The sequence below is a fragment of the Sciurus vulgaris genome, assembly GCF_902686455.1.
Source record: "Sciurus vulgaris genome assembly, chromosome: 1".
NCBI classification, from domain to species: domain Eukaryota; kingdom Metazoa; phylum Chordata; class Mammalia; order Rodentia; family Sciuridae; genus Sciurus; species Sciurus vulgaris.
In genome coordinates, this window is record NC_136461.1 from 154,852,861 (window position 1) to 154,878,978 (window position 26,118).

Here is a 26,118-nt window from a genome sequence, read left to right on the forward strand (position 1 = left end):
AATCAATTCTTTTGTCCTCTGTCCTGTTAGAACTTCTCTTTTCTCATCTCCCAAATCTCTCTTTCCAAATCCTCAGCTGCTTCTTATTTCACTGAGAATATAGGTGGAATGAGAAGAGAAATTTCCAAGTACTTCAAAGATTAAGTCCATCAGCTTGTCTGGGTCCACCTGATGCCACGTTCTCTTTTGAGGGAAACGTTTGCCCTCTGATCAAAGGCCAAACCCTCTACTTTAAACTGGATTCTTCTCTCCTCTTACCTACTCAAGGACTTCTCTTGTAGAGTGTGAGTCTTCTCTTTTCTGTATCATTATTTGCTTTCTGTGAGACAGTCATATCAGAATACAAAGATGCTCAACTTATGAAGAAATCATTTTCTATTTCTACATCAAATTTTAGTTATTGATCCATGGCTCTGTTTATATAGCAAAACTACTGAAAAATGATGGCTGTCTTTAACATTTCCCCTTCTTTTCCTCCCATTAACTTGGTTCTGCTCTCTCCACTACACAAAAACTATTCTTATCAAGTTTATTAGTTATCTCTAGGTTACCAAGTCCTTTATTAAATTATCAGTTCTCTTCTTAACATATTCTTGGTGTAGGAGCTATGATCACTTCTTCTTCCTTCTCACATCTTTTCCATTTCCCTTCTGGGGCTGTTCTACCTATCCCTGGTCACTTCTTCAGATTCTTGCGTGATCACTAGATACTGGAGTGTCTCACCGGTCAGTCCTCCAGCATCATACACTGACTTCTGTAATGATTCCATCTGGTCTAAAGATTGTAAATATCACGATAGTTCACAATTTTTTCCTGCCTTCATGACACCTCTCCTCTGAATTTCATACTAGTATATCCCATTGTCTATTTCACATCTTCACTCAGATCTCATCAAGATCACACATTTAGCAAGTTTGAAAACAAACTAATTCCCAAAAACTCTCTTCCTAGAAGGCCTTAAATGTTCTTTCATTCACCTGTTTTTAACCCCTTATGGTAACAGTTGCCCCTTTGATCATTTCAGTTAGGCAAATATACATTTCCCAATTAGATAAATTACCCCATAGTGACTGTTTTGTATCAGTCTGGTCTTTTATCTTAACTCCTTAACAGTAAAACCAAGGTGAATTCTTAGCAATGTCTAAAGAAAATGTTTCTGTTTTGTTTATAGTCATTGCCCCTTTCAAAGTCCTATTTTTGTTATATACGCTACTCTTCAGTATCAAATATCAATCTTCATATAAATGATATTTTACCTTGTATCATTGCTTTCACACTAATGTATAAAACTCTTAGTCTATCTTTATTTACTTAAATATAACTGTTAGACTCCCTATCCCTGAACTACACTGTATACATTTTTATAGGAATCCTTCTTTTATCCTTTCTCATAAATCCAAATTATATAAAACAACATTGTCAAGGACAAAGTGCTCAATTCTTTAGTAGACCAAGCTCCCAGCTTTAGGCAGACCCCTACAGAGTGATGAGAGCAGAAGACCTGGCAGTCAATCCTGTGACAGATGCTGGGACCAAATCACCCTGACAACTCCTCTCAATAATAAATCTGAGAAGCTAATCTCTGCTAAATTGTTAATGGCTGCTTATGAGATATTCAGTTACCTTTTCTGATAGGAAATTTGCATTTAAATGAGCCCCTCTGGAAGGACTCCTGTAACCCAAAGGTGGGTTCTAAATGCTGACCCTGGTCTCTGGCTCTGGTTTCACCTTGTCCCTTCTTGACACTCATGGCCTTAGTAGGTCATTTGATTTCTAATTTGAGACTATTTGAAAGGAAACATTTCAGACCTCAAAGTCAAGATCTAAAGTTTCATTTCTAAAACAGACTGTGCAATGAAAAGTCATAAAGTAAAAATCTAAAAAGACCTCTTTCATAACACTCTACTCTTTGTAAATTAAATTATGTGGCAATTGCTGAGTGTCAAATTCCAAGAAGAGAAATTCAACCTTTATTTGTGTAAATAAAACACTTCCTATTTATTTTTCCTTTTCTTTCCAGTTTCCCTATGCCTCTTACCACACTGTATTATCTGAAGCAGTTAAACACGACCATTTCATGCCTTTAATTTTTGTCTTTTCCATGCCATCATCAATACCCTGATTTCCTTCCATGAGTAAAAAGCACCTGACCAGAGTGTTTGACAGATAAAGAATCTATATTCCTGTGAAAAACTGTCTGCTTCTAGTGAGTCTGGCTTCCCATAATGGAAAGAGTACTAGAGAGGATAAGAAAACATTCTGGGGCTGTCCCAATCACAACACTGCCCACTGCCTCAGACAAAATGAAAAAAATAACTAAATATCTTTTACTCTTCGAACAAAGATGTATATTAGCCTTTTTTCTCCTCACTTCAAATGAGAGACAATGTCAGGTTGTATATGTAAGAATCCTCACCCAGGGCTGAAGTTCAACTGTAAAACCTCCAGTCTTCCAAGTTCCTCAGTCTCTTGTTCTCTTCCCTTTCTCATCCTTCCTCCCTTTGACTTTATATGAGCCTTTATTTTTAAGACCGGACATCTAGTAATTCTTTCAACTCAGTTGTAAATTGTTAAGATTGAGCAGTTTCATTCTTCAGAATGGATGAACTTTAGATTAGGTAGAGGGAAATGAGAAGGGGGGTTATGAAAAATGGTGGAATGAGACAGACATCATTACCCTACGTACATGTATGATTACTGGAGTGGTATGAATCTACTTCGTGTACAACCATAGAAACGAAATGATATACTCCATTTGTGTACAATGAATCAAAATACAGTCTTTAAAAAAATAAATAATTAATTTTTTTAAAAAAGTATTTAGCTCTTTAGAGATGAAAACCTGTCCAACTTGACAAGAATAATATTATAGAGTGTGCATTGCCCTTAAAGTTTGCACTAAGCAATTTCACATCAGATCATTTTATTCTCACAACAGTTCTATGTTGGGATTCTAATATTTTCATTTTGTTTTATTTTGACACGAACCTTTTATCCTGCAAAGCCTATGTAACGCATCTCAAAATAATAAATTTAAAGGCATAAAATAGATAGTATATGTATACATACATATATATGTAGCATATAGAATTGCAAAGAAATCTATCAATTTTAAAATTTAATAAAGTATGAAACAAATTTATGATTTAAAAATGTAAGGGCACTTAAACTCATTAAATAATTATAGCAGTGTATCTATTAACTACTATACTTTTTAAAACTTGAAATTAGGGGAATGGATTAATAATTCTGGTGCTGATAAACCTGTATACTGGAATTAAACAAGTGAAAACATAGCAGATGATAGGAGTGATGTTTTTCAATGTTAGAGTGTGAATTTACATATAAGCAAGGGGAAGTGGCTAGAATGATCTCTATGACAATGGATTAGAGCTGGGAAAACTAGTATGTACTCACAGTTTACAGACATTTGGACACAGACATTTACATGTAGAAATATTTTTAAATGGACATATAAAAATATTTAAAGATAAGTGTACATATATGGGTTAGTAAACATGTATATATCTTTTCTATCTTGGTTAAGAAGTCCTAACAAAACAACACCAACTAGCAATGAATGTACCTAAAGCCCAGATCTTGGTTTGTGTTACCATTCTCCAATAAATGGAACCAGGGTTCCTTGGAAAAATGGCTGATTCTAGACTAGCCAGAAAATAAACAAGATTAATCTGGAACATTTTATACTACCATGGAAATTTTACATGCTCACACACATAATTAAATCATAAAGAATTGTTAACACACACACAAATTACAGAGGTGAGTCAAAGAAACACAGATACCAACTAAAAGAACTCCCAATGGCCAATGCTGGAATAATTTGAACAAAATAAATGATATGACTTATTACCTAAAGAACAAATACATATCCACAAACCTATATTGACATAAACAAATAATTGAACAAATTAATATGTAGGGGGGAATAGACAAATCTTCTAAACAGAAAAATTCCCAATACTTGATGCACACACTTCATCCTTAAACATAATTCCTCCTCCTTAGGTTCAGCTTCGGATAGTGACTTGCTTCCAACAAATACCAGTAAGGAAGGGATAGGCAATAACTTCACAATGGAGAAACACAGCAAACAGTGCCTCAGCTATGTCAACAACAACTGTCACAAACCACATTGATTGTAATAGTCTCTATATGATGTGATGAAAGGCCACTTTATCTCTGGGGTCATTCTTTCAATAACCCATAACCCATAACCACAGTCTTATCCAAGAAAAACATCAAACAAATTGCAATAGAGGGACATCTTACAAAATATTTGACTGCTACTCTGCAGAACTATAAAGACAGTCAGAAACAAAAGGTCTGAGAAACTATCACAGCCCAAAGGAGCCTAAGGAGACATGATGAATTAACATAATGTAGTATCTCAAATGGGAGCAAAGAACATCATTAAGGATATTAAATAAAAACCAAAGGAATGTGAATATAGACTTTACTTAATGATAATGTATCAACATCAGTTCATTAATTGTAACAGTTACCATACTAATGTTAAGATGTTAATAGAGGAAATTGGCATATATGGGAAAACTCCACTATTTCTCATTTTTTGTGTAAATTAAAACCATCTAAAAATATAGTCTATTAAATAAAAATTTTAAAAGTAATAATGATTCTAACACTAGAGTGCTATTATTTTGAGATACTTATGAACACTGCAACAGGGAATTACCTATGATTTTTATGGATGACAATGTCCTAAGTATTCTTAATATTCTTGTGGTTTGTTGACTATATTTATATTTAAAGAACAAGCTAAATACTAAGTTTGTTAGAGATTAGTGAAACTAAATATATAATTTTGTTATCCTAATTCCATACTCCCATTCACATACCCCTTTGATACAGACTAGGAAGGCTCTGTTGCATGGTAATATTAATGACTTGGTTTTTATGAAAATATGTCTCAGATAAATGAACAAAGTAGTCCCATTTTTCAAAATTCTGAATTTTGCTACAACATTTTGACTATACCACCTCCCTGTTTTGGAACCTATAAACTGAGGGGTGAGAAAGTTTCACTTAATTAAAGTGCTTCCCTGACCTTATAGGACTGCACTCTTTAGATTGCTGGACAAATTCCCAGGGTACAGATGGCCTGGACCTAGCATTGGGCAAATCCAAGAAAAAGACAAGTTAAATGAGGAAACTACAACACCGGAAGAATCCCAGCGTTATGGAACCTCCCTACTTGGAAATGACTCAATTAGCTAAGAAACCCTGGCTCAGTTGCAAGATAGCAAATGCTAGGTCCTTTTTTCTATGAACAAATAACTCTTAAACTGTTGATATGGTCAGTAATTTGGGAAAGAAACAAAAGACTGAGCTTGAGAATAACCTTGATAATAGCTGGTGCCAACTTAAAGAGAAAAGGCAGGGGCTGATATGCATATATGTTTATTTCATTTTTGAGGTAAGCTCTGATAAATTCTTTTGGAAAGAATGAGTTACAGCCATCCGTTAATGTGAACTCTGCCTCTGGGGTTTCCAATTGTTATTGCTGACGCCAGAGCAGTCTGTTCAATTTGGTGATAGCTGGGGGTGCGGTCCGAAGGAGGGAGCTGGAGAATGAGGGGTATTAGAGCAAGCAGTTATCTGCCCACTAGTGAACCAATAAACAGCAACAAAATTCTGGGGTGACTCCTTTGTTTCCTTGGGTGCTTTCTCTAGTCAGCCCCGCTTCGCTCCTGAGGGAGATTCCCTATTTATTACGTAGGCAAGAGGGCTAGAGAGGTCCCAGCTTTTATAATTGTGAGTGGTTTAGCTGTGTGTGTGCGTGTGTGTGTTAGAGGGCGGTGGAGCGTACTAAGAGGGGCTTTGAATGATCGATTGCTAATTTTAAAATATTTTTGGAGCATTTGAACGTTTATCTCAAAAGACAATTCCAGCTCTCAAATTCAGCGAAATGAACAATACTGACAAGGAAAATGAAGAGGGTGGGAAACCCACACAGGCGAATGGAGCTGCCCATGCAACCAGAGTGACAGGGGAGCGCTTGGAGGAAGGAATCCCTGCAGAGAAAGTCTCTCTGGATCTTGTCTTTTGGTCCACAATCCAATGCTGTTGCGACTGTAAGAGCATTAATAGAAAATAAACCTACAGCCCAAAGGAGTAGCGTTCGTCTGGCACAGTTTCCAGGCTTCTGTCCCCGCAGCTGGAAGAGATCCCTCTCCCCCCGCGACTCGAGCAAAATGTGGTGATCCGGCGGAGGATGACTTCATGCACCCGGGGCTCGGCGGCGGGAGCTGTAGCTGCAGCTGGCAGGTTGGGTAAGGGCGGTCAGGAGCTGACCACGCACTTTACCCCGCGCGGCGACTGTGGCCGCGGGCAGCTGTCGCCTGGGACACTAGGTGACTCCAGCCAAGAAAGGTAAGCTGCCTGGCTGTTATTAGCCTTGGCCACACTGCTTGGTGCTTTCCGCTGGGTTATGAGGTTTGCAGTACAGGGGAAGAAGGGGGATAACCCTGATGCATTCTGCGGGCGGTAGAGGGGCAACAACTGGGATTGAAATGTTAATCAGCCAAGTGCTGGAGATTGGAGGAGCGGTGTTACTGGGTAGACAAAGGCGGCGTTCAGTCATTCTACTTTTTGAAAAATGTTCGACCATTTCAATGCAGACTCGTTTAGACCCTGAAGAAGATTCAAAACGTAAAATAATTTGAGTTGATCTTTCTACCTTTATGCCTTCTATCTTAACTTGATTATTTCTGGTCTTGAAGCAGCAGGTTCCTGGCAGCAGCCTGGGGAAGTAACCAGACATCTTCCCTCTCTTTCAATGGTGCTAGGTCCTCTCTCCTCCCAGGTATCATACTGGGTCTATGCTCGTCTCAATGTCACAACACCTGTCTCAATACAGAGCCTTTAGAACGGTCTTTAGGTGAAGAAAAAACTTCCCTGATCTTCCGGAGTTCAGCTTGGTTTGAGCAGCACTTGATATCCTCTCCCTTCATTTACCATCTTCTCTGTCAATCATTTCATTGATCTTTTTCGTAGATGCCATAGTGGGTTCACAGGACAGTTCTTGTCAGCTCATATCCATAGTCTCAAGTCCATGACCGATTTTGTCAAGGACCCAGAAAGGGCATTGCCTCACACAGGGTTTCCCGTTCAGTATTCTCACTATATACCCTTAACCTACGTCCTTCCCCCAAATAAACGGAATGAAATACCCTGCTTTTAGCCCAGTACCAACATGGTTTCCCACAACTCCCTTCCTTGTAGTCTCTCTGGCTGGCTACCAGAAAGCTTGAGAGGACAAAGTATATTTGGGGTGTGAGGGCTGCTTGTTATGTATGCATAGGTAGAAACAAAAATGTAAATTCCAGTCTGTCCAGTATTTCTTGAACCATTTTTAGTCCAGATGGGGTGTGAAAGAAAGAGCTGTTAGGGGTTAAGGCAAGTCTTTCCCCAAAAGCAAGTGTTATGTTTGCCCTAGGATTCCCACGAACCTTAAAAGAGTTTTCAGAGAGCCTTTCTTCATTAAGCAGTCAGAAAGCCAGTGGAGCTGCCCAATTTAAGCCTCAGGCTATTTGAACATCCTTAAGTTTTTCTCCCCATTTACAGGTTCCTATCGCTTGTTTTAGGATTTCTCCCACAGACCCTTGCTACTGAGCTCAAGTTCTTATTCTTATTGCCACCTAGGGATGTACATTTGAATAATATGCTGTGAAATGGTTAAGATGGCTGTTATGGGGATTGCAACTGTGCCACTTTGACAATGGAGAACAACTGGGATAAGCCAGATTGTGGCGTGTCTTGTACCAGTATTCTCTTTAAAAAGGATCTGTTATCTTTAACTTGAAATTAGAGTATGACTCAACAGCAATGTAATTTCATTTTAGTAAATGAAAATGGATCAATGAAAAAGAGTTTATGGCAAAATATTGTACCTCTGCTTACCTTCCTTTTTCAATGTAGCTTTTTAGACAATCATATTGATTCTGAAAAATCATGTTAATTCCATTATATATTAATATTGCTTTTCTAATCACAAATTCTGCTTTTATATAATACAGGTCAGAAAGATTTGAATTTGTTTCTTTGTCTCCACCTTCAGTATATGAGGTAGAGGGAGAGGAGAGGAAAGGGTAGGCAAATCCCACTAAAAAGTGGCCCACTTCAGGGACTGCCCCCTGGGATCTTGAAGAACTCAGGGCTAGTCTACTGTTGTTATTTAATGCTATTGTTACTAGTATGTGTTGAGCATGGTTTGGATTTGAAATATTAAATATTTGAGATCCTAGAATTTTGACCCAGGCATACCATCAAGAAGAGGTAACAAAGAGCAAAATCAAAAACAAAACCCTCTATTCTGTCACCTTTCTTTCCTAATATGAAAATACTTGACAACATAAATTATTGTTCTTAAAAATAACTAGTGATAAATATTAATACGATCATTCTTTTTACTAGATTATCTAAAGGCAGATAGAATATAGATTATAAATTGATCTTAGAAGTAAAATAATTTTTTCTTTAGCTTAAGAGTCATCTTTTTGTTGAAGATCAGAGCATGAAAATAGTATAATGATGGTTTGAAAATTGATAATTTTTACTATTTCTAAAGAAACTACATTATTTGGCAAAAAATAGGGTCAGGATTAAGGGACTGGTGTTAAGGTGGTATAATAACTTCCTATGATTTTACAGGTGGGATTAATCCACTAAGTTATTGACTGGAGTTGAAGAAGCCTTGTTGGAAATAAAGAAAACAAGTTAGAAAATTTAAATTTCATTTTGATACAATTGAGAAAAATAATTAAATTGAAGGATTTTCTGAATTTGTACCTTGTATGTTAAGTAATTTTGAGGAATGTTTCTAAATTCAGAGCTTTAAGTAGAAATGTATGTATGATTTTGTGACTGGAACTGATACATGACTTCATTTCCTTGTCTTTAAACATTTCTCAAGGAAAGGAAAAATTAATTGGCTCGTGTTTGGAAGGAAGGCAAAATAAAAAAAATGGAACGATGTGCATGATTAGATACTAAATTAACTGCAGGCACTTTTGTGGTTTTGACAAGACAGAATTGAAGTCAATGTATTGCTTTCCAGTCACAAGAAAATATTTAGTCTGACAGACTGTCAGTGTTATGAGCAGCTTAGAGACTACAAATTTAGGGGGTAAAGTTGCTGTCTCATAACAAAAGGGCATTTTTCTGATGCTGCATTACTGTCATTAGCTATAATTGAAATAGGCTTATCTTGGGTTTTTGAAAAGTGAAAAGTAAATAAATAAAATAAAACAAAAAAATTAGAGATAATAGTAAGTCTGAGGAAGAAATTTCATTTCTTTTCAACCAGTGCCTCTACTGAGAGTGTACTATTTTGAAAGTTGCCAGTGACCTCGTAATTGACAGATTTCTGTAATATTTCATCCTGTTCAGTTTTATTAACAAGTAGTATGTGTCAGGCTCTATGATACCTCTTGATATAGTTTCTCCTAATCCTGTTAAATCCACACCCAGCCTAGACTAAGTGGTCTTTACTTCCACTGTGTGCCTCATGATGTGATGTCATACCTGTAGGTCTTCATTTGTTCCTTGAGCCTGTTGAAACCCTGCTCATATCTGACACTGCCTCTTCCACAGAGGTTTCTCCACACCTGCCTCCCTTCCTTGGTCAGTTGTGCTTTCTTTTTCTTTATCTAAATTCCTATAGCATTTTTTTTTTATCGTGTTTTATGCTTTCATGTGAACACAGTTTGTCTACTTGTCTAACATAGCCCTAGACAGCAGGGTCAGGGACTGTTACCTGCAACTCATAGTATAGTGCCTAGCTACATTACATAGTAGCTGTTCAGCCATTTGATTTTAGTGAAGAAATGAATCATTCCCCAGAGGCATATATCTACCTACCTACCCTTCTCCCTCAGAGCAGTTGGGAACTCAATATTTGTCCACGTACTGATTTAGTTTTTATTTTAAAATAAAAAACCTTATTTAATAATAAAAGTATAAATAATTATATTCAACAAAAACTATTGAAAGCTTTCATGCCCTTTAATTTGTATTTAGCTCATGTATATTAAAAGCGTGGCATGTACAAAAAAAAAAACTTTAAGGAAGATATTGTATCTGCTTTCAATATACTTTCATTTCAAACAGGGAATGGCACCTAACACATTCGAGCACTTATCTTGTTTCAAAGCACTAGGCTAGGGGCTTTCATCTTTGGCGTAGCATTTAATGCTTCTACTACATGCTAATTTTACATTGAGAAAACTGAAGCTCAGAGATGTCACCTAAATGGCATGGATTCTTTCCACATTACCATGCAACTCTTTGAAGTATAACAGAGTGAAGGAAAGCATTTTTAAAACATTAAGGTCGGAGCCATTAGAGTAGTTTCAAATTGTTTTGTGATTAATTTTTCTAGTGTTTTCGTTTTTTGTAAATTCCAGGTGCTAACATTCCCTTTGATAACACAGTAAAAACTATGCATTTTCTCCCAAAATAACACACACACACGCACTCACATACCCTATAACTTTGTATACAAGGGCGGGTATTTATGCATTCACAGAACTCTCCTGTGAATAGTTTAAGGCTGTTTTTCTTGGTACTGGGGTTGTGGTTCAGTGGTAGAGTGTTTGCCTAGCACATGTGAGGCACTGGGTTCCATCCTCAGCACCACATTAAAAAAATAAATAAATGAAATAAAGTTATTGTGTCCATCTACAGCTAAAAATATTTTTTAAAAGGCTGTTTTCCTTGACCTCTCTGACAATATGTGTGTCTTTTATTAGCCCACACATTTCTCATGCTTGGTATGAGGTTCTTCTATTGTTCTCTCTGCCTTAGGACCTGAAATGACAGCCCTTCCTTAGCACTGACACAGACAGCTGAGATGATGGGGAAGCAAGTGCCAGTGAGAACAGTGATTCAGAGAACCTTGATTCATGGAAAAGACATCCTAGAAGGAGCTCTGAATATGACACATTCCAAATGGTTTATTTAGGGGTTTCTAATCAAAACCATTTTCACAAAAAAAGAGACAGTTCTCAGACTTACTGCCAAATATGTAGCAGAACATTGCCAGCAGTTGACTGGTGTAATCTACTTTGAAATATATTCATTTCTCTTAAGATGGATTTGTGTCTGCCTCAAAGTTACTATTTATTTCTGGTAATTCTGTCTGTAGTAATATATTTGCTTTTGCCAAGTTAAAGAAAGAATGACAAATTATATTCATCCTAGGTTCTAAAACAGCTGCCATCCTAAAGAGCTACACATCAACTTAGATACACAGAAATGCATTAAAATTCTTAGCTGATACTTAAGGAGTCTCCAACTAGCTAGCATGGCTCCTGCTAATGCTAGTGTTCAAAGCAGTATGATGAGAATCACATTCATCCATAAGAAAACAAGGTGGAGAGATGGAGAGAGAAAATTCAGAGGACAGCCTAAGCTGTTGCTTTCTTTGCATTTTCTCCAAATACTTTCTATATAGCTAAAATATGATTATTATATAAGCTAATAAAATAACAGATTTTATAGATACTTCATAATATGCCAGTATGAGGTAAACTTGTACTTTATAGATGATTTTAGAATATTTCATATTTTTATTTTAGCAAAATATAAAGTTGGGAAAATTTAAATGTGTGTCTATTTTTACATGTATGTTGTATATTGTATATTCCATGTATATTAAAATTAATATACATACTTGACTATTTTTAAGCATAACCTTCACTAGTATTAAATATTTGTAGAGTTGTGCAATCATCACACTATTTTCAGAATCTTCCCAATCAGTAACTCTGTATCCACTAAACAACAACTCATCATTATCTGTGTCCTTTAGTCCCTGGTAACCTCTACTCCACCTTCTGTGCATATGAGTTCACTTATTCTAGGTACCTTATATAAGTGGTATGTATGGTAATTGTATGTATTAATATCATACAATATTTGTCCTTTTGTATCTGACTTCTTACACTTATAATGTTTTCAAAGTTCATCTACATTGTTGTATGTATCAAAATTTCATTCCTTTTTAAGGTTGAATATTATTTTATTTTATACACACACACATAAACACACACCATATATATCTCACATACAGTAATTTTTTGTTGCAGACACTTTCAGTACATCTTCTATTTCATTAAAGATGTCTAGCATATAACACTACCATACTGTCTTTGATAGATGTCTAGTAATGTGCAGTATAAGTATACTATAATTTATTCAATCAAACCCCATTGATAAACATTCATTAAGTTCAGAATTGTTTTGTGATTTCACATTGTGTGGTACCGGACATAGTGGTATATACATCCTTGTATGTTGATGCTTTTATTTTTAATGAAAGAATATTAGGCATGGTATTGTTGGGTCAAAGATTATGCCCAAATATTTATATATTAATATGTACATTAACTATAAAATCATACCTTTCTTCAACAGATAGTATTTCTGTATGTTCTGGAACCATTTCAAACTGTCTTCAGAATGAATGCAAGTAGTATAAGGGAATCTATTTAAAATGATGTGAGCAAGGAAATAGTTTTATTGTTTTCATTTCTAGTTCATGGAGGAAAAAACACCATGCACAAGTTTGGAAAGATTTTAAGTCTCTCGATCACACATTTCATCTTTCAAAATATTGCCAAGTGCATCACTGATGTCAGTCAAGTCTTGTAATGACAATCTAGAAAAGTAGAAACAGCTATACCCATTTTCTTTAGTTTTTAAGCTCCCGCAATGAGTCATTTTATCTAGCCTAATCTAATATTTGGTCTATTTTTTTAGTTCAAATTTATGTACCTTCTTTATTGTAAATATTTTATGTTTTTTTCTTAGAGTCTCTTTAGTGTGTCTTTTTAAAATTTGTCCTGAAATATGATAACTAAAGCCTAACAGATTGTTTTATTTAAGGTACACTTCAGAGATTCAGAATATGTGAAGGAGACAATTAGGAAACCTTAACTACCCTGCTCATAAGAATCATATTTTGATAGCATTGTGCAGGAGAGGAGAAACAGAAGGCTTGCAAGAGATTGCATCATGTTTTATTTGAATTAGATATTAATATGCTAAAAGAGCAAGAATGAAGCAACATGTCTCATACCATATATTTAAGAAGCTACTTAAAACTGAAGGGTTGCCAGAACAGTCATTTAGATGAATAAACACATTCCATACTGTAGCTGATCCTAGACATATCACAACAGTATTTTAAGTATGCTTTTACTTTGGTTGATTGGGATGGAGAGACTTAGAGACTTATTAATCATAATTTCTTCCATTATTTATCTTTGTCTTTGAAAAGGAGACTGAAAACAAACAAGCATTCTGGTGTTTACCTGAACAAGCAACATGACCACACCTTCTTAAACAATGCACTGCAGTGGCTATGACACACAAGGCTATAAACCTCAGATTTTTGGTCATTTTAATGATAACCACAACACAATCTGCTGCATTCTTTCTGCTGTATGCTGCAGAATTTGACTGAATAAGTACTGAAAAATCAGCAATATCTTTAATACCATTTCTTATACTTCTCTCCATCATCTTTCATTATTCAGGTTCTCTCATTATTGAAAAATAATGGAAAACAACCAGGATGTCAATACCTCTATCCATTTGTAGGATTTGATACTGATAGGAGTTGCAGAAATAATGTTGAATCTGAATTGATGGGTGCCCAGTGGAATCACTGAGAATAATCTGTCAGACTGACCTAAGTCTAAAGTCAGATTTAAGGGCTAGCAAATTTTAAAGAGTAGCTATGGTAATTAAGCAACATTTAGGAAAAGTAATATTATGTTCATGGATTTCTAATTATAAGGTATGTAATTATGTAGTTTAAGGATTCATTCTGGAAAGACTATAATAGTACTACCCTCAAAAATATATTGTGACAAATCATTGTCATCCAGATTGATCTGTCATCTGGTTCTCAAGAAAGGGAGGGGGGTATGAAAAATGGTGGAATGAGACAGACATCATTACCCTCTGTACGTGTATAATTACACCAATGGTATGAATCTACATTGTGTACAACCATGGAAACGAAATGATGTACCCCATTTGTGTACAATGAATCAAAATGCAGTCTGTAAAAAATAAATAAATAAATAAATAATTTTAAAAAAAGAATGTGAGACTTCCTGGGGAAACTGCCTTCATTCCTCAAATATGTGCATTCCTACAATGAATCCAGCTGAGATATACAATGGGGCTGACATTAATTTTTTATTACATAACTATATTTATTAGAATAAAAAAATGTACCTATTGAGAATCTCCATTGATAACTGTCAGCTAAGAAACAGCTGATGATCCTATAAAATATATATATATAAATGACATTTATTCCATCATCAGATTAGAGGGCAGCAGAATTTCAAAGCAAGGCATGAGACACTAGCATTTGATATATTTTATAAATATTAAGATTTCTACTGAGTTTGTTAATATCTATACTGTGTAAACAGTAAATGTAAGATGTTATTTTGTAACAGTAAAATATCAAAAGTGTAAAAGTTTCTGCAACTCAGGTGCTCACTGTGGTATTGCCTTTGGTATAGACATTTAAAAAATACTGTTGAACCAAATGCATGAATACCATTTATATTTAAAAGCCTCCCTCCTGATAAAAAAAAAAGTTGGTATTCTACACAAATTCCTCATGATCATATTTCGTAGGTTTGGTGAGGGTGAATTATGGAATGGCCTATTCTCTTCCCTGTTTCTTTTTAAGTCGATTCTCTTCTTTGTGAGGTTTTGATAAGATGGGAATTAGATATGAGGCATATTAAAGTTTGACATATAGTTAGTAAGCTGTTCAGGACAAGCACAGGAAAGCCAGGACAGGAAAACAAAGTCATTCCCCTTCTTTCAACTACAAGAGATTTGGACTCTCAGAAATTTCAAAACACAAGATACATATTTCAATAATAAAGTGTCAGCAGTTCTTTTATCTGTGCTTTTCAATTTGATTTGTAGTGAGGATCACAATCATAGAGAAAGTAAAATATTACTGGAAAATTTATTCCACACTCATGTGTGTTTGAGCTAGTGTACCTGTGACTTATCCATGGGGCTTTGTGAAGTCAGTATTTCACCATAAAAAAGTTAAATTTGAATCTAAAATACTCTAACACTAAACAGTTTGTGAATAAAGGGATGAAAGTTGGAATTCTAGTTCTGTTAGAAAAATCGCAATTCAGGCAAAATACTTGAATATTTTCATTATCCTAAGAAATAAAATGGAAAATGAAATAAAATAGAATTATGATGTTATGGAAACAAAGCACTAGAGTTGGTCTCAGAACATCTGATTATAAAACTAATTTTTTTTTTTTAACCAAATTGTTAATAATTTTTTCTTGGAATTCTCAGGCAGTCTTTGGTTATTTTCAAGATCAGTTAAAAAACTCTAAGCATTATCTTCAAAGTATGCTGATCCCTGGAATTTCCACTTTCCTTTCTGTTTACTTTTTACTTTTTCTTCATCTTTGGGGGTTTTGACAATACTTCTGTCAGATTCTGTCTTTCAATCTCAGGACAACCATTTACTAGTTAGGTGATTTATAAGTTAACTTTTGTGAGCTGTTTCCTAATATGGAAACAGGAAAGTCACAAGGTTGTTGTGCAAATTAAAGAAGATAACATAAAAGATAACTCACTGTAATTTCTGAAACATACTTAATAAGAGTAAATAAATGTTTTCCATTTTTATCATTTTTACTCTCTGGGCAATTTATAACCAGATCTCATTACCACATCTTTTCCCAAATGCATATGTAACTCTATTTCCTACCTCTCCCGCTGTAAATTAAAATAAGCTTTGAAATGACTCTGATTCTCACTGGATGGATGATGTTTCAGTAAAGATGATGCCAGTGTCAGGAGAGTCTGAGGCAAGGTGGTCAGACTCAGCTTCAGCAGTGCCCGTGGGAACTGGACTTCTATTTTCAACTCTTCAAGTAGCTGATTACATGTCCTGGGAAGAGTCACTTTGCTGTCGAATCTGCATCTTATTTTCTTTCTGAATCATGCCATATTTCCAGTCACTCTTCACTGACTCATTATCAAAAATGACAGTAAGGTATTGAGTGAGGGTGTTGATTTCATAAGTGAGTGCCATGTAAAATGGAGATGCCCCCTTCCTGAAGAGCAACAGTTGGCATTTTCTTTATTCGGTTATAGTGTTGAGGTTTCTGGGATAAAAAAAAAAATTCAATTTATAGAAAACTACTAACATTCCCTTCCTGTAACAAAAACCTTGGGAAATCCTGCTAATTATCTACTTAATGCTCAAATAGTTTGGTGTGTGTTTGTTTTTTTGATGTTTGACTATTTGTGAATTTCATATTGTTAATCTAAATAGTTAAGTCATCCAAAATGGAAAATTAATGTGTAAATCCATTGTATATCAATCCATTGCACAGTAATTTATTGTGATTGATAGAGTCTGTGCATGTCTATCTAGGAATAAAATAACTTCAGGCTTTCAAGTAAAAAGTCATAAATTGTTAGCATAGTAAGTTTGTCCTAAATTCCAAGCCAATATTGTTAAACTGAATTCATTAGCTATTCACTAAAGGTTTCAGGGGTAAATTCTGGACATGGCCTTACTCTAAAATGGTATGTTATAAGCAATGGAAATATCTGTTTTAAATGTACATGTACATACATACATACATATGCTATAAACAAATGTGTGTATTTTATGTTATGAATTAATTTTATTTAACCAATTATGTGTATGAACATGTACTTTGTGTGTGTGTGTATTCCAGACTTCTTTCTGTTTCAAATATTTGATTAAAGGTAGATTTCATTTGAATTTAATAGATTAGTGCACGGACAATAACCATTCTGTTTTTCGCTTTCAGTATAGTGTTTAATAAACAATAGATATTCAAAGCACTATTATACAATAGGCTTTGGGTTAGATGATTTTGCCTAACTGTAGGCTACCATTAAGAGTTCTGAGCATGTTTAGGTCGTCAGGGCTTAAGTTATGATGTTTGGTAGGCTGGGTGTGTCAAAGGCATTTCAACTCAGGATGTTTTCAGTTTACAACAGTTTGATCAGGCCATAATCCTATCATATGTTGAGAAGCTTCTTCATTTCATATTTCATGTAACCCCTACATAAATTGGAATAGGAATTTAGGAATTTTTAAGTTTAGTATGTAAATATTTCAACATGTAGAAATTGCTACATCTTTAGGGTCAAAATTAATTTGAAGGTAATTGGTATTACTGTTCTGGTTTCTAACAGTGTTTCAGATAATTACATTGTAAAGATAAAAATATCCCTGTTTTAGGATTTCTGTACTATTAAGTTCATTACCAAGATATGGATATTAATAAGAAGATGTAATATTTTCCAATACAATCTATAAAATTCTCACTTGGCAGGCAAACTTTGACAATAAAATATACTTGATACTCATATTTGCAGTAACACTTAAGTGTGATCTTAAGAAAATGATTGATAGATGATAAACAATATACCTTATACCAATTATTAACAGAATATGGACTAGACAACATTTCTATAGTAGTTATTTAAATTTGGGGATTGTATAGTGCTTTATATATACCACCTCAGTTATGAAAAAGGAAGTTTTCTAGAACTGCATGTCAGCTTTCAAGTGGATCAGGTTTCTAAAATATTTTTTATTTTAAAAATACTCAATAAAATTTATACGTATTTTTATTTAAATATTGACTAGTCCAGGGAATGTTTGAAATTGTCAAACTTACAAAAATATCCTTTAAAGTATATGAATTTCTAATATACTTCTAACATATTTACTTAGCTTATTTATGCTGAACTTTATTTTATGCTTTTACATAATAGCTTCCAGGTATTGTTTTTACTATTAAATGTCAGATGCTAAAAAGAGGAAGTAATAAAGAAAACAATAGATTAATATTTTCTTTTTGTAAAATATAAAACAAAAAGAACAGAATATTAAACAATAAGTGTCATATTTACAAATGAATTTTTGAATATTATACATATAAAGAAAAATATCTTCCATATGAAAAGAAATAGAAAATTTAAGTATCAAACATTAATGGTTTGATTGAAAATAGAAAGTTTAAATATCAAACATCAATGATTAAGTGAAAATCAAGTCATTATGATCTGTTAGCATATTCATTCAATATGTATACATTACTTTTGAACTATTTAATAAGAAATTTACATATTTTAAAGTGTTTTTTAATATCTCACCATTACTTAAAGTGTGGCTGAAATGTTCAAACATAAATGTTTTAAGTAGATCTTTGGAATATTTATGCTGGCCATGAAAATATTGCATATAGTAGAGGAAGGTGAGCTGGAATAACAATAATACATTATATTTCGTAAGCATTATAAAATTCTCAAAACATTTTTATAATCATTCTTTCACTGGACCATGCCAACTCTCTAAAGTAGATAGGATAAGAATTATCTTCATTTTGGGGCTAGAGTCGTAGTGGTAGAGCCTCTTGCCTAGCATGCATGAGGCCTTGGGTTTAATCCCCAGCATAAAAAAAAAAAATTAAGAAAGGAAGAATTATCCTCATTTTTACAGATAGGGAAATTGAAGTTTATGAATTTTAGTAATTTTCCTACTTAAGTAGTATACATAGCTATTAAGTGGCAGGGCCAAAATTCAAGCTCATTTCAGGCCATGGCCAGTCCAGTGCTTTCCTCTGTGCTACAGGAACTGTACATGTTTAAGATGTGAATCTTGTCAGGAATTTACATACATGAATATAGCACAGTGAATCCCAACATCAAGTATATCCACAGACACTAATTAAAAAAACAAACAAACTACAAATAAATTACAGAAAAGATCAGTAGAGTAGAGGGAGAAGAGAAGTGGGAGGAGAAGGGAGAAGAGAGAAGTGCTGGGGACGAAATTAGAGCTAATTATATTCCATGCCTTTGTGCTTATGTCAAAATGTATGCTAATGTTTTATATAACTAAAATAATTTTTTTAAAAAACTAAAAAGATAATTAAAAAAGAAGTAAGTATCAAATGGAAATTGGACTCATTCTGCAACTGGTTTTAAATTCTATGAACCTTACTGGAACTTGAATCAGGAAAACCCCTGTGAACAATTTTCATCAACCCAAAGGTGGACATGTTAAGCAGGATCTTAGGTTTAAATCTTCTGCCCTCCACCACATCCTAATACGTGTATCTTTTTGCCTATCAATTGCTTCTCTTGAATGTATCATGCATCCTACTTAAAGCACTGTATTGCTAATAAACACATTTGACAATACTGGTGGCATACCTGGGTTAGATAAAATGCCAGTTTAGATTGTGTTTACATAAGGCTGACATTCATGAGATTATATAATTTTACCTAGTCACACACACATACACATATCCACACATATTTACTAGGTCTCTAACTTAAGTAGTAATTTTTCCTATACCATTATTTACATTACTTTCAACTTAATTACAACATACTACCATATATCATTTTTAAAAAGATAACCAAAATTCACAGAGGGTCTGAAGATATAGCTCAGTGATATAGCACTTGGTTAGCATGAGTGAGACCTTGGATTTGATCCCCAGAACTGCCAAAAATGAAAAAAACTCACAGAAAATTATCCTATTTCCTATTAAACTTCTGTTAATTATAAAATTACCTAAATAGGTCATTTATGAGATCTGCCTTAGTTTATTTTATGCTTTTGAAATATCACCACTATAACCTGCTTTTTAAAATAGTCTGACACCTACCCAGCACTCTTTCACCTCCTACGAAAAAGTAAGAAAAAGAAAGCATTTATATTTTTAATTTTAGTGAAGGGTTCTTGACTTAAGGATTAGTCATTTGTATTTCAAGTATGCTGTAACTAGTTGAAGTTTTTTCTGTATGAATTTTCACATATAACATCATTAATTCTTTCACTTGGGACATTTACTTTCTATCTTAATTCCCTTCATTCCACTGATCAGAATCTTCTATGAAATAATATTATGGTTTCAAACTGTTTATTGATCACAGATAATGCTAGAAATTGTTGGTTCTAGTTTTCAGTTAAGACAAAAATGAAAGAAATCATCACTATAGCATTTTTTACTTCATTTAGCTAATCAGCTGTTCATACCAATATTTTTCTGTTTTAGCATTACAAGTAAAAATATCAAAAGTTTTACATATTCATGGAAGTAAAAAATAATACTTCTTGTGCTTAGTCTGTGCTAAATAATGTTCTGAAACCAAATGCATGCCTCTTCACAAAGGTCCTAAGAGGCAAGCATTATTATTACTTATCTTACAGATGGGCTAACTGGAGCATAGCATAATTGAGTAAATTACCTATGATAGTACAGCTAGTAAAGCACAGAGGTAGGATTTAAAACCAGGTGGTCCATTATTGTGAGAATATACATGTCTAACCCCTATCATGAATAGATGAGTTTTGATTCCTACTCCTTGTGTATATGCCTATTTACTTGCTTGGTAGAAAGAAAAGGAAGGAGAGAAAAGAGATGTCAAAATCCTGCAAGCTTGTTGACACTGTGTCCTTATAATGAAGTTCAATTTAAGGACTTGAGGAGATCTCAATAGAATAAATACTTCTAAAATTTTTCACAAGAAATCACGGGTTATATTATTAGGTGAAGACAGCAAGTGAATTTCATTTAATTATAACCACAATGGAAATATTATATTGCAGTCTCATATTTGGAACAAAAATATTCTAGTAATTTTCACAGTAGTAATTTTATCTTATTTTAGAATTATTATCAGATATATTTTCATCTTCAACTCTTGTAGTGCATTTAGTTTTTTTATCTACCTTTTTAAAAAAGTGCACACATTTTTAAGGTTTCTAAGGTTTTAAATTTGGCTTAAATCATTGGAACAACCAAAGAAAATTTAGAGATTTTACCAGAAGGGAGGCAACCTTGTCCCATCTCAAGCCCACCTCTATTTCCCTCACAGCTACAAAATTATTCTGACTGGTAAGATTTAATTAACATTCACTGAGTCATATTTTACTATTATATAGGGTCACTGTGTGTTTGAAGGTTTTCAGCAATGGTTCCCACATTCTTTCTTGCACACTGCCTGTTCCTGAGAGAGCAAGTCTAGGGAGTAGCCTTGAACCTGGACCTTCTCCCTCCAATTCTATGCACAGGGAAAGACAATCCAGTAGAACAATGAACTCTTTTTGGCCTTTCATATGCAGATTCCATTCATGAGTCAAGTTCCATCTGGAGTGCCACAAATCTTGCATGCTCTCTCCTCAGCATCTTCATTCATACATGTATTCAGAAAATAACATGCTCTTCACTGATGTGATTACAAATCTCAGATATTTTTCATATTTTAATCAACAGATAATTGTACTGATGTTACCATTTACTCTAGATTACTCATATTTTCTATCTAACTTGAACTTATTTCTGTCTTCATGTGTTAAAATTATGATAGGATTTAATCAGGATAATTTAAGACTTTGATTATGTTTCCTATGAAACAGGCTAAGAGCGCCCAATATAATGTTAAATAGAACAATATATAATTCACACTCTTAATTTTTGACTAAGATTGTTAAGAAAGTACTTACATTAAAAGTCAAACAAGAAAAGGGTTAAAAAATCACATGCAAAATAAATCTGTTTAATATGCATATTTGACATTTGGGCGACAGAAAAAAATCTAACTCATTAAGCTTTACATTAATGATTGCACTGACACTTCAGTTGAACTGTTTCGTTTGAAACAAGCAATTTTTTGTTTTTTCAAGCTAAGTAAAAAAAAATCACTGGAAGTGATTATCTAACTATATGTTTCCTTACTTAATAAAATTGGGAGTATTTTTTACTTATAATGTGATAATGTTCATGATGAGAAACTAACCTTCAGAATTTTGGAAATCAGATTTTTTCTTTGATGGAAATTCTGATAGCTATCAGTTTTAATTCATGCCTCTAAAAGTGGATTAAAACTTTCCAGTTTTAAGGGAAAAAGTGGCATACTGTCTATTGATTCTAGGTTACCAAGTTTAATCTTGAGAAACAATGGGTGAAAGGAATCCTCAGCTCAAAAATATACCAGATTCTCATTCAGAATTTTTTTTCCATTGGTTAGTAAATTTTAGTATCACAACATTATCTGCAATGACAGAAGACAACATCAAGTAGTTAATAGTGTACAGTCCAGCAGTAGATTTTGAGAATTTTATAGTTCACTTCTTTCCTTCCTGTTCCATGACACATTGCCTCCAACTCTAAAAATATCTTGACTCATTCATGCATCATACTTTCAAGAAATAGTTATTGGCCACATATACTATTATAGATAGGGTGTGGGAAACTAGGAAATCAAAGATAATTAAGTCATAGACTTGACTCTCAGGGGTTCCCCAACCTGAGCTTTTAGTCTTACTCTGAAAGTTGCATTAATCCTATGCAACCATAAGTAACAGGGTGTTTAGTAGCATTCATAAAAGCATAATTAAATGTAGATTAAACCGGATGATTTTTCAAAAATCAGATTTAATCAAAGAAAGCATAAGGATATTCTTTGGAATTTATCCTTGATGAGCATCATTATCTATCTTTGAGATGTAATAGAAGTCAGTGAGTAATTCATCAAACATTGCCCTATGGGAACCAAAATGAGTGATATTTTCTCCTTTAGTCATTGACATTCTACAGACATAGCCAAGGCACTTAAATTTTCTGTGCCAAGAAATTACCAGTAAACAACAGTAATGGTAGGTGTGGGCTATTTATTGTTGTGGGTTAAAAAAAAAAAAATTACTGAGCTTTGTTTTGACTATTTGTCAAACATTTTGACACCTTGGGATAGAAAGTGCTGTTTAAATATAAACAGCATTTTGTGTTGAATAGTTGTTAGTCATTCTCATGAGAAAATGATCTATCAAGTGAAAGACTGGAGTATAGGAGAACTGCCATGATACAGGATTGATTTCTGCTAAAGAGACCTTAAAGTCACTTTGTGTTTCAATTTGTGGTTACTTCAAGTGATTTGTAAATTACCCACAGTAAATACCCAATATAAAAAGCTATTCAAATTTAATTTCTAGCATGCCCTCCTGGGCAATCCCACCCCCACCTGCCTTCTCTTTCTCTTTCTCTCCCAGATCTGAAAAGTAGCAGTTGGTCTTAAGCTTTATCTCTCTGAAACACCTTGAAGGTAGGTACTGTGGGGCTCCAATTGGGAGTGACTGATGCAATAGGCCTGGGTGGGCCCTCAGGCTTTTGTTTCTAACAAGTTTCTAGGAAATGCTTTTGCTGCTAGGCTGTATTTCACATTGGCTAAACAATGCTAAAGACTATTTGAGGAAGAGGGCAGAAGAGCTATGGAGAGCTGATACCTGCTGCTGATCTTATTCACCAAATGTCTAAACTGTTGGGTAGATAATCTCTGAAGCTCAGGAGCTCAGAGAATGAAAATGGCCCTCCTTTGAGTGAGATTGTTCTAGAGTAACAGATAGAACACCCCTGGCCTTCTCACTCTTAAACTTTAGTTCAGGGTTAAATTATTTAACCTTCCTCTGCAGTGCTGTCTTTCTCAGATTCAAAAGAGCAGTGGGTTAATATTTCTTCTCTCTCCTAAAAACAAACCATGATGGAAAACACACACACACACACACACACACACACACACACACACAATTGGTTCCAATAGTGTTATCCAACCCCCTAAATCTGAATGGTTCTTTCAGGTAATACTTTTTGATCTCTAACTTTTCTCCTTCTCTAACAAAGTATATGGTGGGAAGGAATTGCTAGACAGAAGTAGATAGAGCTAGAACCTTGTAGAGCAGAGTCTTGGGAGATCTGTGACTCATTTCCTTCCTTCCCCCAACCACTGTGCCTACTCTTCACTCCCCCAAATCCTGAGAATAAGGTTTAGTTTGCTTTAAGCGTCTAAGTTATAACCTCCTTTTTCCAAGGGACATCATGATGTATTTTACTGAGGTGGAATATCCTTTGGATTTACCCAAAGGATTTACTTCTGATGAAGTAAAAAAAAAAAAAAAGAGAAAGAAAGAAAGAAAAAGCTGCAATGTTTAATTAGAATCTCTCTCTATGAAGACTTTGAAGCTTAATTGTTCAGCTAAAATTATCAAAATTATCAAATTATCTGTTCTCTATTGCCTGGAGGTTAGGCATTTCTTTATTGATAATAGGTAAGGAGCTGCAAGGGAATAGCTCCTTTAAGGAAATGTCTGAAAAGTTCTGTCAAATCTGCACCCGCCCCCCAACACAATCATCCCTCTGATTTTATCAACTCTTATTATCTCCACAGCAGGAAGACCAACCTATTTGCTGTTCTTTCAACATAATGAGAGCAGACTCTCATACCAAGACTTTTGCACTTACAATTTCATCTATTGGGAATGTTCTGGAAAAGAAGTCCATATGTGTTCAAATGAACAGAATATTATTATGAGTAGGATAAAACTACTTTTAAGACTCTGGTCAAATGTCACTTTATCAGTGACATTGATTGTGCTGTAAAATATGATTTCCGTACATGCACATGAAAGTGAACACATTTACTTTTGAATATATATATGCTCTAACCCATCCCTGATATATTTTATCCAAACATTTGTCTCTATCTGACAATATATGTTTAAGTTAATTTACTTAACATCTCCTCTGCAAATAGAATACAGATTCCCTGAGGGCAAAGTCTTAGTTTTTTCATTGTTCCATTTTCATTATGAGGACCTACCTACAACAATCATTGACACATAGAAACACTCAATAGTTGCCTCTATAATGAAAGGATAAAAAGGTGATATTTCCTTACAAGATTATACAGTACAAGTTTTGGTTGCTGCCTAGCATGCGTCTTTTCTGCTATTGGCTCAAATGAATATTTTGTTGTTGTTGGTGGTGGTGGTGGGGACTGGAGAGCAAACCCAGGGGTGATCTACCGCCGAGCTTCATCCTCAGCTCTTTTTATTTTTATTTTTTAACTTTTTGATAGAGTTTCACTAAGACTGGCCTCAAACTTGACTTCTGGTCTCAGCCTTCTTAGTAGCTGTCATAATAGGCATATGTCACTAGGCCTGGCTCAATAGGATCTTATAGTGCTTTCGGACCACTGTTGCTCTGTATACCTTTTGCTTTAAATCATGTCATTACCTCTACTTAGGAGAGTTCACCTCTGAAACTTTGTTTTCTTTCACTCTCCTATGTTTTCTTCAAAACATAATTCAGATGCCTTATTCTCCTAAATTATTTCATAAGAAACTCATTGTTTTTGTGTCCCTTCCTATCCCAGCATCCTCAGCTCTCACTTAACCCACTCTTTATACTATTCTGTCTAATTGATATGCATCCCCAACTTTACTCTGTACCACTTGGAAGCAGGGACTTCTTACAATTACTGACATCAAAAGCACAATGTTTGTATGGCTGGCACATGACGACTATTCATAAATGTTAAATAAATAAACAACAACCCACCTTGTTTTTTTTCTCTTCATGATAAGCTCTTCTTCATTGCTTTAAACTTCTGTAATAGCCCCAGTAATATGAGAGTAATAAGAGGGCTCCTGAAAGTCAAGAGTATGGGCACTTATAACAAGAACCAGCTTGAAGATCAGCTAAGTCAAGGTTTCAGAACTAATTAGAATAATTCTCAAACAAGGAAGAGAGAGAATTTCAAGCTTACTGAGGATAGTAACAACAATCCTACTGTCCATGATGCCATAAAGAAAAGCACTACTGTATTAAACTTAGCATTCTAATGAATATCAGGTGTCTCTGGAGTATAATGGTCATTGATGATAAAACTCTTCAGAAACCTTGTTCCCTGGACTTTGACTTGTCTGGCATCACTGATATGTGCTGAGGTAATATATTATGTTTACTGTATAATAATTAGTCTAGAAACTATTTCCCTGGGGGAGAAAGATAGTTAAAGAGTCAGAGCTTCCTCTAAAGTTTATATGCTGGGAGACAGGCACAATTTGGAGATGTTATCATAGCATGTGTGGCTTAGTCTGGCATGTGCTTAGATGATAGTGGCCCATCCCAGCAGAAATATCCTACACACCACTGAGAAAAACACAAC

The 26,118-nt window shown here is 34.5% G+C and overlaps 1 protein-coding gene across 1 annotated transcript in view; it reads left to right on the top strand.

Annotated features, from left to right (window-relative positions):
• Window positions 1–6,259: 6,259 nt before the first annotated feature.
• PKIA (cAMP-dependent protein kinase inhibitor alpha) overlaps window positions 6,260–26,118 on the top strand; it is a 95,618-nt gene continuing 75,759 nt past the window's right edge. Inside the window, exon 1 of the mRNA XM_079116023.1 lies at window positions 6,260–6,414. The gene's annotated coding sequence lies outside the window, so the exon portion shown is untranslated. The remainder of the gene's footprint in view (window positions 6,415–26,118) is intronic.